The sequence below is a fragment of the Rhinolophus sinicus genome, chromosome 18, assembly GCF_057876585.1.
Source record: "Rhinolophus sinicus isolate RSI-liver-muscle chromosome 18, RSI-T2T, whole genome shotgun sequence".
NCBI classification, from domain to species: domain Eukaryota; kingdom Metazoa; phylum Chordata; class Mammalia; order Chiroptera; family Rhinolophidae; genus Rhinolophus; species Rhinolophus sinicus.
In genome coordinates this window covers 30,235,256-30,248,487 of record NC_142518.1, presented here as the reverse complement: position 1 = coordinate 30,248,487, position 13,232 = coordinate 30,235,256, and positions in this window count along the sequence as shown.

Sequence of the window (13,232 nt, the reverse complement as noted above, 5' to 3'; positions counted from 1 at the left end):
TGCCTTAGATTTTGTTATAAAGTGCAGCTGCTAATTATCTTGTTAAATCACAGCCATATACTTTTGGATTTTTTTCCCTTTGCAATCTATTTAAACAGTCTGGGAGATTAAATAAAACCACATACCCTAAACAAAAACAAAAATACAACCCAGACGCACACACAAAAAACACTGCTTCTTTCAAACACTATAAAAATAATTTTTTAAAAATGAAAAGGGTACAGATATGGCATAATTAGATTGCTCCCATTAAAAAGTCATCATTTCAAGATCCTCATATAAATATCTGCATCCCGTTGCATATTTTAAGCAATTGCATAATAAGCCCCCAAGTGAAAAACAGAGCAAAACTCATTTCCTGACCACAAAAGGAGAAAGGAATCACTATGTGCTCAGAGTTCCAAGGAGAACTGGATTACATTCCTCCCACACAGACTGGAGGGAGATGGAGTTCATTGCTCCAGGGGAGAGAATTATGACAACACTTAGCTGCCGTGACATGCGCTACTCTGCGCCTCTCCATGCCATTGGCCATTAGAAGCGTGCAGCTTCCACTGAGGTCAGAGGGAGGAGGAAGAGGACTTGGCCCCCTCCTTTTAGAAAACCTGCCTTGAGTTCCAGCATCAACAGGTGAACAAACGTCAGGCACGGCCCGAGTGTCCCTGGCATTGTTCCTGATGGGCCATTTTCAAGCTTCTGATTTTTGTGGGCCTGCTGGAAGTTTGCCAAGCAGGGGCAGAGGAGGGAACAGGGCATGGGCATGGCCTGCGAGCAGAGGTGCCCAGGAAGGCTGGGTGGTGGTACAGCTCAGACCTGGGTCTGCATCCTTGCCTAGTACTCCTAGCTGAGGCTCAGTTGCCTCGTCTGTGAAGGGAGAATCATGCTACTTCCTACCTCACAGGACAGTTGTGAGGGTTAAGTGGGCTCATGTTGGAAAAGCCCCTATGCAAGGTTGGCACTTAACCAGCGTCGTGGATATGGTACAAGGGGGCCCACCAATTATGGAGGGCACCCTTCAGGTGGGTCTTGTTTGCCAGAGAGGCCAAAGTCCAGGCTGTGTTGGAATTCTTCCCATGGCGGCCCTGGGCTGTGACCACTTTTGGCCAGCACACCCCCTCCCTTTCCCCTGCTCTGCTACTCTCACCAGGACTCCACACTGTTCAGCCAATCCCTCTTGCCCACTTCCTTTGGGGGCAGGCCCACTGCCCAGTCCTGCACCTGATCTGCTGGCCTGGCCTGGAAGTAAGTGTCAGGTCAGAGGCAGGCCAGGTCCCTCCTGTAGGGAGGAACAACCACGCTAGCTGGAATTCCCTTATAACTTCTCTCTCAGGGGCTGGAGGCTCCTCCCCGAACAAAGGGCTCTGAGACAGCTGGCAGGGATCTCTGTGGGCCCAGCCAGTTACCCTGCCAGCCGTGGGCCAGACTCCCTGCAGACCAGCCCAGCCTGCCCTGGCCTGTAGGTGGGGATGGGTTGGAGGGGGGTGGAGGAGGCTGCTGAGGTCAGTCTCTTTTGGGGTCAAACTATACCCCCTCCACCACAAAATTGCACTTAGAGGCACACCCCCTAGTCCAGAATGCATCCATTTGTGTATAGAGGGCATGTGGGGGAAGGGCAGAAAATGGTTTACAGATTGGCTTGTCTATCCACAGAGTCTCTCTGTAGAGAAAGATAAGACCCCAGTACAACTGGCTGCCACAGAAAGGTGACCCGGTGGCTGGGATAAGGATGGAAGGGGACTTCATTGTTCATTCATTTGCGCCTTTTGAATTTTGAGCCATGTGAATTTATTAGTTGTGTAAAAATAACTAAATAGAAATAAATACATACAAAGTCGTACATAAATACATATACAGAGACATAGATATATACATACATATATAGTAGTAGATATCTGTTATTTGTGCCTACACAGCACCCTGATTTCTTTTTGAGGTAACAACTACCCCCATTCTCAGTTCATGTAGTTTGAATTTAACACTTCCCACCCCACTCCCCCATGCACTCTGAGGGTAGGTGTATGATTCAGGCTTACCAATCAGAGCTCAGGATACCCCTGGCTGTGATGATTGGTTCAAGCTTGGGTTTATGACACAATAGAGACCAATGAAATCCCTTCTTGCAACTTTTGTTAACTGCTATAAGAAAAGAGACACTCGCTGATGTCTGGTATTGCCGACTGGAAAGACTACAGTGCTGTATCAGTCTGGTCCAGCCAGCAACTGTCTTTGCTGAGAGTGAGGGGAGATCCTGCTTTGGAATGAAGTAAACACTGAGGAAAACAAAAAAAAAAGGTGGGGGTGGGGAAGAGACACACACTCACGCATACACGCACACAGACAGAGAAACAGGCTGTTTTTTAATACTTGAAACCCTGGATCCAGCCACACCTGACACGGGCTATATTCCACGAATTGGCCAGTTATATGAGCAGATAACCCCCACTTTGGTTGCTTTTTTTTTTTTTCCCTTTCCGTCTGTTTTTGAGTTGGGTTTCTGTCCTTTAAAACTGAAGAAGTCATGACTGCTTACATATTTACATGAAGTTGAGTTAGGATGAAAGAAAATATCTGGAACAGCTCAGAGCAGAAAGAGTGGCAAAGAAAGCCTCCTAAGTTCTCTGTAAGTCCCAGCTTGTTCCTCGAGGATATGAGAATTGTATACATTTAAACCTTGGATCTTCTCGTTCCTTTGCTTAGCAGTCGCCACCAGCCCCTCTGAGCTACTGCCCAGCTATCTGGTCTGGTCAGAGCAGGGTCCTCGTCCACTTGACCAAGCTCATTTGCCAGCTTTCTTTCTCCCTTCATCATTTTGGCCACCATCTTGGTTATCTTGAATTTGGGCCATTGAGAACATACCACTTCCTTGCAATAGGAAAAAGAGGCAGCTAGAAAAGCCTGGACGAGAAATGAGAAGACTTGGGCCCAAGCTTCCCTTTGTCATGTGACCTTGGGTAAGTCCTTCCATGCCTTCATTTTGACCTTCATTTTTCTCCTCTTAAAAAGAGGCTCTATCATACCTTCTCTGAACTTCTTGAGTGTAATAATCTTCTTTGTCTTCTTTCCCCTCTCTTTCTCTCCTTTCCTTCCTCTCCTTCTTACTGTCTTTCTGTTCTTTGGCCTTCAGATGCAGACAGTGTAGTTAATCATACATTTCAGATCATGTCACACTGCCATGCTCATTGATCCAGGCGTAGGCCCCTCTCATTTTATTTATTTTCTTATTTTTCCTTTACATCCCAAACTCCCACTCCAGCCTTCTTTCCCCATCCTACCCCCAGGTCCAGCACCTACCCTAATATATATCCTTTGAAAGATATATGGTGTTTTTTGTGCTTTATAAGATAGATGGTATACATGTGCTTTTAATTTATGAGAATAGTAATTTAATATAAAGCCATAGATCGTGCTCCTTTTTCACTCAACACTATGTCTTAAAGATCTGTCCATGTGCTGTATGTAAATCTGGTCAATTGATTCCGACTGCTACAAGCAATTTCATCATATGTATCTACCACCATCATATGTATCTGTGTCATACGCATCTACCACCATCTTACTTCTCCTTTCCCTTTGTGATGGATGTCCAGGTGGTCCTCCATTCTCTGGCACTGCAAATGCAGCTATGATGGACAGCCTCAGTCATGCTCTGTCACGAGCCTGTAGAAGAGTTTTTCTGGGGTGAAGACCTGGGTCATAGGGTTTGCACAGGTTTCATTTCTCTAAGTACCACCAGATAATCTTCCAGAATGACAGTATTACTCTGTAGTGTCACCAGCAGTGCATGGGAGTTCCCATTTCCCCACATCTTCTACAGCATTTGGTTTTATTCAACTTTGTAAATTTTGCCTATGTCTTAGATGTGAAGTGATGCTGTTTTAATTTGCATTTCTCTAGTAACTTATGGAGGTTGATTTATCTCTTCATCTTCTTCTTAGTCATTAGAGATTTCCTTTCTATGAATTGCTTACCCATATCATCTGACCTTTTTCCCTGTTTTATTTTTAAAATAATCCCTAAGAGTTTGTTACTTATTTTGGTAACAGTGAGCACAAATACCTAATGAAGACCACACGTGAAGGCAATTTATGACAGTCTGTAACTTAAATATGATTTGTTTTCCTTAAAAGTCTGGTTCACTTTTTTCTTTATAAAATAAAAAATCAAGAGTGGTTTTTGAAGCAAATGAACCCTCTGCCCCCTCAAAAAGAGAGTGTACTTTCAGTTCCTTGTCTAGTTTTGTCAGAGACAGGTCGGGAGGAAAAAGAGATTGAAGGATGAAAAGACAGGTTAAAAGAATAGAAAGAGAAAAACTCCAAAATAATCTAAAAGAAGAGTTCGGAAAGGGAGAGAAATGATGATCAGGGGAGAAGCCAGACAGAGACAGAGAGAAGGAAGAGGAGAAAAGAAGAAGGGGAGAAGAAGAGGAGTAGGAGGAGTGGAAGATGAGGAGAGAAAGAAACATAGAAAATGAGAAAATGAAATAGAGGCACAAAGACAGCTGGAGACAGAATAAAATGGAATGCTTTTTAAGCCTGTTCTGAACCCCTGTGCCCCACTGACTTATCTCACCATCTCCTCAACCTCTGACTCCTTCTAGGTCTCTCCAATGTCCTCTGGTTTGAGGAACCCAGACAAACCCATTTGTCACAAAGTAGCTGATGAGGGCTGGTTCTGACGTTATTGACACAATGTTCAGAGCTCCAACACCACTGTTTCCAATTCTGTCTGTCTCCTGCCTAGTGCTTTACTACTTCTGGTCTGGGCATCATTCTCCAGCTGGTGCTGGGAAGGAACTTGTTCCCTCACTGGACTGTGGACTTCCTGCGGGCAGAGCCCACTACTTGGCTTGGTGTCCTTCCTCTCCTTGGGGCTTGCACCTCAGTACACAGCCCATAAACATTTGTTGAGTGGATGAACCGAGGGGTCCTGCTGCATCCACCTTCTGAGCACACATCACACCGCGATGACCCACCCACAGCCAACCTCTGAACTTCTCAGGAGTGTTTCTCATGAAATGCCTTGTCAGAGTGCCAGCCTTTCAACTAAGCACGAAGGGCCCAATCGTCTCCCCACAGCCAGCCTGCGGAATGCTGATGGAAAGGCAAATGCTGTGGTCCGTGTTTAATATGGATGCATTTCAAACCTCGCAAATGAGCCGAGCAGAGGAGAGTGCCGTCCCTGTGAGCAAGCGTGGCATGCGTTTGGAAGGCAATCCGCATTCCAGCGGAGCGTTTGTTCTGGAGTTATGTCACAGGCACCTCTGCCAAGGGAAATAAGCCACTTTTATTCTTTTGATAAGAAGTGCACTGGATGCCTGTCAGGAGGGTCTCGAGGCTTTCTGGAACCTTGGCCAAAGATGGAAGCCCTGGAAAAGGGCAGGATGCTTCCCTGGTGTTTGTTGAATGGCACAGGAGAGCATGTGTTTTTCCCAAACTATGGGATTACCCTTCACAAGTGCACATTCTAGAAACTGTGGGAGTGAGTGGGGGCAGGGGACTCCATAAAGCTCACAGTGGCAGCCCCTGCTGCTTCCTAAATCAAGTTCCTTTCTTACATGAGTCCAACAATATATTGCAAATATCAAGTTGGCCTCGTTAATGAGCATTAGATGATAGCTGAGACACTTAACAGTAGGTAACACCACTTTAGGCGAGTCCTAATATGATGCCCTTTCCTGCTACTTTTAGAACTGAATGAACAAGAAATGCAAGAGGGCATTTGGGGTTTGCTTCTCATTGCCCCATAGAGTGAAGCCAGGGTGGTAAGACAGCGATAGCTCAGCGAGACTGTTTGTAGCAATGGGGACAGTATTTTTTTTCTTCTCTTTTTAATTAAACTGCACTAGGCTCCACTAACTCATTCTGGACTCAGGAGAGTTTAATAGTCTAATTCTTCTCCCTGTTGCGCCCCACCTCTGGATCTTTTTTCTAACAAGGAGCTAGAAGGACACCTAACCACAGGGAGAAGCTTTTTGTCTTAGGAGGGGCTAGAGGAAGGGCAGGGTCTCATAGGGAGTACTAACTCTATTCATTCGCCAGTTGCTAAGTGCTGATGAAGGCCTGGCCTTGGCCCCAGTGCCATAGGGCAGGGGTCGGAATCATCTAGGATGTGCTTTCTGCCCTCCAACATCTGGTAGTCTAAGAGGGAGGCCTTTGTTTCAGAGGGCCACAGTGGAAAGAAGGCAAGGAAAGACACCATATTATCTGCTTGGGAACACCTAGAAGAGTGGTTGAGGAAATTGACTGGAGGGCAGAGAGATAAGGAAAGCTTCCTGCAGGAGATGTGCAGGGAGGGTTTGCCTTGAAGAGTAGCTATGGGTAGGGGGAGGAGTGGATCTATCTGACAAGGGAGCACTGCAGTCGGGAGGAATCTAATGCATTTTCAAAATACGCCTCATCCTCAATGTCAACATCACCTGGTGGGGGGTGCGGGGGTAGGGGGTAGGCTTGACAACCGTGAGTACTGGGCCAGTCTAACCCTACTGTGGTAGATCATTTGCGAAGATGCCTGCAACAAATCCTCTCATCCCCTAGGCCCTTTTGCAAAGTAACTTTGCCTCTTCTTCCATCAAGATGTGGAGTTTATTTCTCTTCCTCTGGTGACTTGATTTGACCAATAGAATGTTGAGGAAGCGATGCTGGGTGACTTCTGAGACTAGGCCTTTAGAGACATGGCAGCTTAAAATGTCGCTCTCTCTTGGACCCCTGGGACCACCATGATATATAGAAGCCCACTCTACCAGTCTAGCCAACTGGAGGGTGAGAGGCCATGTGGAAGCCAACTGAGACACTACAGGCAACAGCCAACACCAGGTTCTACACATGTGAATGAGGTCATTTTGGACCCTTCAGTTCCAGTGGCTCTATCATGTGGCAGCAGCAGCATGAATGAACCCAGGCAAGACCAGCAGATGAACCATGAGAAATAATAAATCATTGTTGTAAGCCACTAAGTTCTGGGTGGTTTGTTGCATAACAAATTCTAATAGCAATACTTACTGAATGAGAATTTTTAGGAGTGCCTGGCATCCATCCATTCTCTCTTTGTCCTGAAATAATATGCTAATTTCCTTGGGAGAAATGACCCTCCTTCACTCTAAGTGGTCTCAGTGGGACTGACAATCATTGTGTCCTCAGGCCACTGTCCTCTTAGCCAGTCACCCAGAGCATTCTCTTCTAGAGTCATAGTAATTGGTTCAGGGATGCGCAGATGGGATAAACTGGGCCAATTGGCAGCTTCCCTGAGATTTGTTATGTGAATGTTGTAGGAGACTCTTGCTTCCTGTGGGATCTCAAGCTGTAAAAATCACAAAATCCTCAGGCTGATAAGTCCAACTTCCCACTCCACAAAAAAAAAAACAGAACAGAAAGACAGAGAGAGAATGACAGAACCCTGACAACATCATTTGAGCCTTTGGAAACAGTCAGACTAGAATTCAAGAAACCCCAGATCTCTCAGTTATGTAGCAAAAGGGAATTTGCATTGACTTTCTGTCTCTCACCTGATAAATATATTAGCCACACCCTGTATCCTGCAGTAGCTATCAGTGCTTGCATAACCCACATTGTTCTCCTTTCTCAGCTTTGCCCATGACATTCATGGTAGATTGCATTTTTGCTCTTAAGTCTTTACTCCATTTGGGTAATAGGATTACACAACCATACCAATGTGACTGTACAGGCCCTCCTGTTATAGTAGGCAGAGAGTAGTATCCTCTGCCCTTAATCATGCTCAGCTATGCGACTTGTTTTGGCCAATGGAAAGTCAGCAGAAATGATGTGAATAGAGGCTTTAAATATGTTTGTGTGGTTTGTGTTGGCCTCTTGCTCTCCTGCTAGTTGTTGTGAGAAGAACATTGTGCTGGTAGCTGCTGGTCTTGGAAGGCAGTGTTATGTGAAGCAGCCCTGAAACTAACCTACTGCCTGGAGCCAAGCTCAGCTGAAGAAAAATAAATGATTGTTATTGTAAGCCATGGAGACTTGGGGGTTGTTTGTTATGTAGCAGTATTGGCAGAAACCTGACTGATACAAGGCATGAGCCAGGGGAGCTAACAATATTAGGCAGATTCTCTGCTTCCCCCCTTTTCTCAGATCTCTATTTTCCCATAGCATTTGGTACAGGTGTCTTTTCTGGCACTAATTATGGTGCATGGGGTTAGTTGTGCCTCTGTCCAGCTCTCTAGGTAGCCCACAAGATCCTCAAGGGCCTGGCACAGTGTCTGGCATTCAGTGGATGCTTAATTCAGGTTTGATCAATGACTGATTGACTAGCTGAATGTATGTCTCAGTTGGTCCTTTTGCTTGTTGATGTAGCTGGGGGTGGGGTCCGCCTCCCTAGCAACATTTTCATTTATCTTCTTATCTATAAATTAGCTCAACCTCACAGGACTGTAATAATAATAATAATAATAATAATAATAATAATAATAATAAAAAATAATCATCATAATAGCAAACATGTATAGCTTTTACTATGTGCCATGCACTTTACATATATTAACTCCTTTAACCCTGGTGACCACTCTATTAATATTATTTCTAGTTTATCAAGGAGGTAATTGAGGTACAGAGAGTAAATCCCACCTCTGCCACTTACTGCTGTGTAACTTTGACCAAGTTACACAGCAGTAAGTGGCAGAGGTGGGATTTGGACCTAGGCAGTCTGGCTTCAGTCTTTGCTCTCAAACACCATATGTAAAAGTACCTCATATAGCAGTAATAGATTTATCAGAAACAAGACCCACATGCTGGCCACTAAAGGCTATTTTCAAATATCCCAATGTAATATCACAAAGGTTTAATCAACTCATATCTGCGTGATGAAAAACATGGGTTTGAAAAATGGTGCCTGTGATGTATCCGGCTGTCGTAATGATGGAGCTGAAGCTCCTGCACAGCCGATCTGATTGTCTCTAGAAATCATCACTCATTAAGGCATTGGGAGAAAAATGAATTGACCCCAGAGGCCACGTGGAAAGGCGAAGCTCCCGGGTGAGCTGCTCTAGGACAGAGCAGAACTAGGCTCCAGGCAGCCAGGGAAGCCAAAGAGAATTATATTTAACATGACACATAAACACCATCTAAAAGGTGGGTGGTGTGGAAAAATATAAATTTGATCATTGTCTGGTGAGTCAGAAATCCAGTGGCTTGAGTATCCACGTCCACACACTTTTAACTCCATAGCATTTCAGATGATGAAATAGAGTTCTTCTTTAAAGAATGCTGCAAGAATGGAGAAATGTTAATGGTGATATATTGGCGATGGCGACAACCAGAGAACAGAAGGCAATAACATCATAGCGGGGAGACACGGCTGTTCGTTTCTGTGAACATGGCCACACGATGAGTTCTGGACTCTCAGAACACAGCCACAAACATATAACAAGTTTCTGTGTTGTGGATGGCTGTCTGCCCATCCAATGATAAAGCTCTGGCTACAGGTACTTGTCATTTCCCTTCTTTTGTGGGCTCCGGAGTTTCCCAGAAGCAGAATATTTACACGTGGATCAGGCAGGAGGCAAGCTTGGCCCTCCTCATTTTAATAGATGCAGAAGTGTTGACGCCGAGAGAAACCAAACTCTCCCCAAGGTCACACGGTCACAGCATGAGCTGGAAAATGGGGCATTTGGTCTATGGCCCAAATTTCCAGAGGCAGCAGGTCCTCACTGCTCAGCTAAGCCTAGAGCAAAGCTTTTTGAAAGTGCAGGCTCTGCTCCAGCTTGCCAGGTCATTACCTTGGGGGCAGTACTTTGGGGTTGTTGGTGTTTTACAAAGGAGACGTCTTGGTCTCAATCTCCTAAGGGTTGCCATACATGCAGGTCATAAAGAGTTTCCTCCTCAGTCCCAGGCTGGACAGGGAATCTGGCCACCTGGCCCCTCTTGGCATCTAAACAGAGCCTCCAGACCCCCAGCACGAGAGCAGGAGTCTGACTTGGGAGCACACGTTGTACGATGCAGTCCGTCCGTCAGAAAACATTAACTGAGAATATGACATGAATTAGTTACCATAGTACACAATGTCAGTGTTCCCCGGATCTCCTTCCACACATTTTTACCTTTTTTTTTTTTTTTTTGTATGTCCTCACTCCTACAGTGTGCTTTTCCCCAGCCAGCACTGAGGGCTCTTTTTTGGAGCATAGACCTCAGGCTACCAGAGCCACCCTGCCTGCCCAGAGAGCCCGAGGAGCCCTGGGATATGCATCCCCCCCTTGCTCCCCCAGCCCCGAGACCTGTGTTAAGCAATGGCTGGCAATGGGGGAGTGTGAAAGACAAGGCACCCTCTGTAGGGGCCCTGCTGGAAGTCGCATCTTACTCAACACCACCCACCTCTTTCTTCTCTTCCTTCCCCACTCCCTCTCTGACCTTCCCTGGGAGTTGATCCTTAATCAGTCCCTTGCACATAAATCCTCATATCAGGATGTGCTTCTGGGGCTCTTGGTCTAAAACAGTCTCCATTCTGGACAAGAAAGATGGAGCAAGGTCCTGCCCTCATGAAGGCCTTGTGGCGGGACATATTTTCAGTCCAGACCATGAAGCCAAAGTGAGCGTGATGGCAAGGTGATCTGTCGAGATGGGGGAAGAACAGCTTAGTATGTTCATTTAAACTTGTGCTGTTCGTGCCCTTTAATATTTTCTATTTTTGTGCATGTTTCACCATGAAGATAATTTTAGGACAATGATATAAATGAAACAAATAATTTTAACTCTGTTATGGAGTGAGTGCTCAATATGTTTTTATTAATAGGGAATTGAGATGAAAAAAATTTCAATACAAGAGGTGGCTGACCTGGTGGTAGAGATTAGTGTGTCCCCAGTGGAACGGAAGACCCCACGCTGCCATTTTCCAGCACGGGAATATATTGAAGACTGTAATTAAGGCACCCTCAAGGTCTTTTCCATTCAAAACAAGCCCCGCCTCTCTAGCTTTTCCTACCAGCTTTATCTTTCTGCCCCTTCATCATTTCTGTTGCTTTTCTTTGGGCTTTCTCCAAGTTCCACAGTCCTGGCATTAATTGTAAGGCCCAATATTCCTATAATTGCAGGGTAAGTATTTTTGTGCAGATCACAAGCCTGACCTCCTTTGTTATTTAGTTTGAGCTGGATTCTCCATGGACAGAGGGAGAGGCATGAAATGAGTAAATATTTAATTCAGGAGAAGCCTGCGGCTTCAAAATGTTTTCCCATTCGCTCGGCACTGGCCCGCATAAGCTCTGGGTTGTGCCCTGTGATGAAGGTCTGGCTGCCCCAGGAATTCCGAGCTCCTCTCAGCAGCACCTTGAAGACGGCTCTAAGTGCATGGGCCAATAGGAGCCCAGGAAATGACTGCACAGCAAATTGAAATCAATGAACAGAAATAAATGCCCCGACATTTGCAGGTACTCTTCACAGACACATCAGCGACGCTGCCATCAGCAGCTCCTGAAAATTAAACTCTCGATGCTGCCCGTGGGAGGTCCTGGGCCAGGGAGGAGACACCTGGGATGGGGCAGGTGCTGAGGTTAAGGATTGATGTGGGAAAGGAGGACAGGGGAGGACAGGTGGCAGAGAGGAGGATCATCAAACAGGTGAGGGTGTTCAGAGCCTGGAGGCAGGAGCCAGGTAGCGGTAAGGGAATTCGTGGGCATCAGAGAGGTAAGGAGTGAGCCAGTAAGAGACGATATTCAGAGGCAGCTGGTGTCTGGGAAAACATATTCTGCCCCTGATCTGCGATGCTGCAGGCAGTCACCTTCGCCAGGATATGCTCAATGTATGAGTTTTCTGGCCACCATGTCCTCTTTGTGACCAGTGGCTCCAATCTGAGAGTGAGCTGGCTGAGGCTCCAGTGTACTCTGTCATCGTAGGGCAGAGAAGCGGCTTTCTGAAACCACCTGGCCCTTAGTTGTAACACACCTGTACCAATCGACACCTTAGCATTGAGACTCCAAAAAATAGAAATTAATGAGACTGAGAAATGACATATAACCAAAGGTATGAATACGGTTGCAATTTAAAGACTGCATTAACATTCCATTACACAGTAAGGTTCTAGATGTCAGAGAACTTGTTTTAAATGAGTTCTGTTAGTTACTAGTTAGTGGATGAAGCTCCAAAATTTTGTTAAATGATAGCAATGATATTAAAGATATTTGAGCAATTAACAGTATACAAAGTGATTTAAAGAACTGTAGATGAAGTCCTTATTCACTAGGATTATCTCCAAGAAAAAACTTTTGTTCTGTATAGGTTTACACTTCCACAAATTCCAAGAAGTGAGTATTTTTCCATCCATCCATCCATCCATCCATCCATCCATCCATCCATCCATGCATGTAACATGGACCAGGAACTGTGCAAGTCACAGGAGATGCATAGAAGAGTAAGGCATTCTTGTACTCAAGGAGTTCAGGGTGTAGTGGAACAACTTTGAATTATGCCTTCAATTCAAACCCAGATAAATTTTTGTTGTATACAAGAATTACATGCTTAAACCTAACCCAGTGCTGAGTGCACCAATGGATGAAAGAAGACCTTAGGGGAAAAACAATTCCAGGCAAGAAGAGCCACCTGTGTTGCCTGATTTTCTTCCTCTCAGTTTCTGCCCTTTCCCCAGGAATGTTTTTATACTGATTTTCATGGCTGTGCCTAGACCCCAGAAGTTCACTATTCCTCTTTTTTCCTAGGCCTATGTGGACACAGATCTTTCTCTTTACCCCTCGGCAAAGTGGGCAGGCAACCACAAAAGCTAAGAAAAAAAAAAAAGAAATCCTAAAACATAAATATTTTTAAAAATGGCGTAAAACTATTTGCTTATGGATTAAGAATTCCCTACCTCAAGAATTCTAGTAGGATACTCTGAGCTCTTAGCACAAAGCATCTCTTTATTCTAAGATCATGTCATTCTAGGTACTTTCTGGGGTGGTCACTCCCTAGCTTTCTTCCCTTCCAGCTCCTGGTCTTTTTGTCATTATAGTCTCTTGACTTGGTCACATGTATCAGTCAGCTCTTGCTGTGTAAGAAGCAACCACACAATCAATGGCATAATCATAAGCGTTTATTTTTCTGACATTCGAGAGTTGGCTGGTGTGCTTCTGTTCATCTAGACTGAATAAGCTGGGCTGGGCTCTAGCTGCAAATTGTGTCCAGATTTACTCTACGTGTTTCTCATGCTCCTTGGACCAGTGGGAGATCCAGCAACACAGCACATTCTTCCAATGGCAATGGCAGAGGCACACGCAGGAAGCAGACACAAATGAG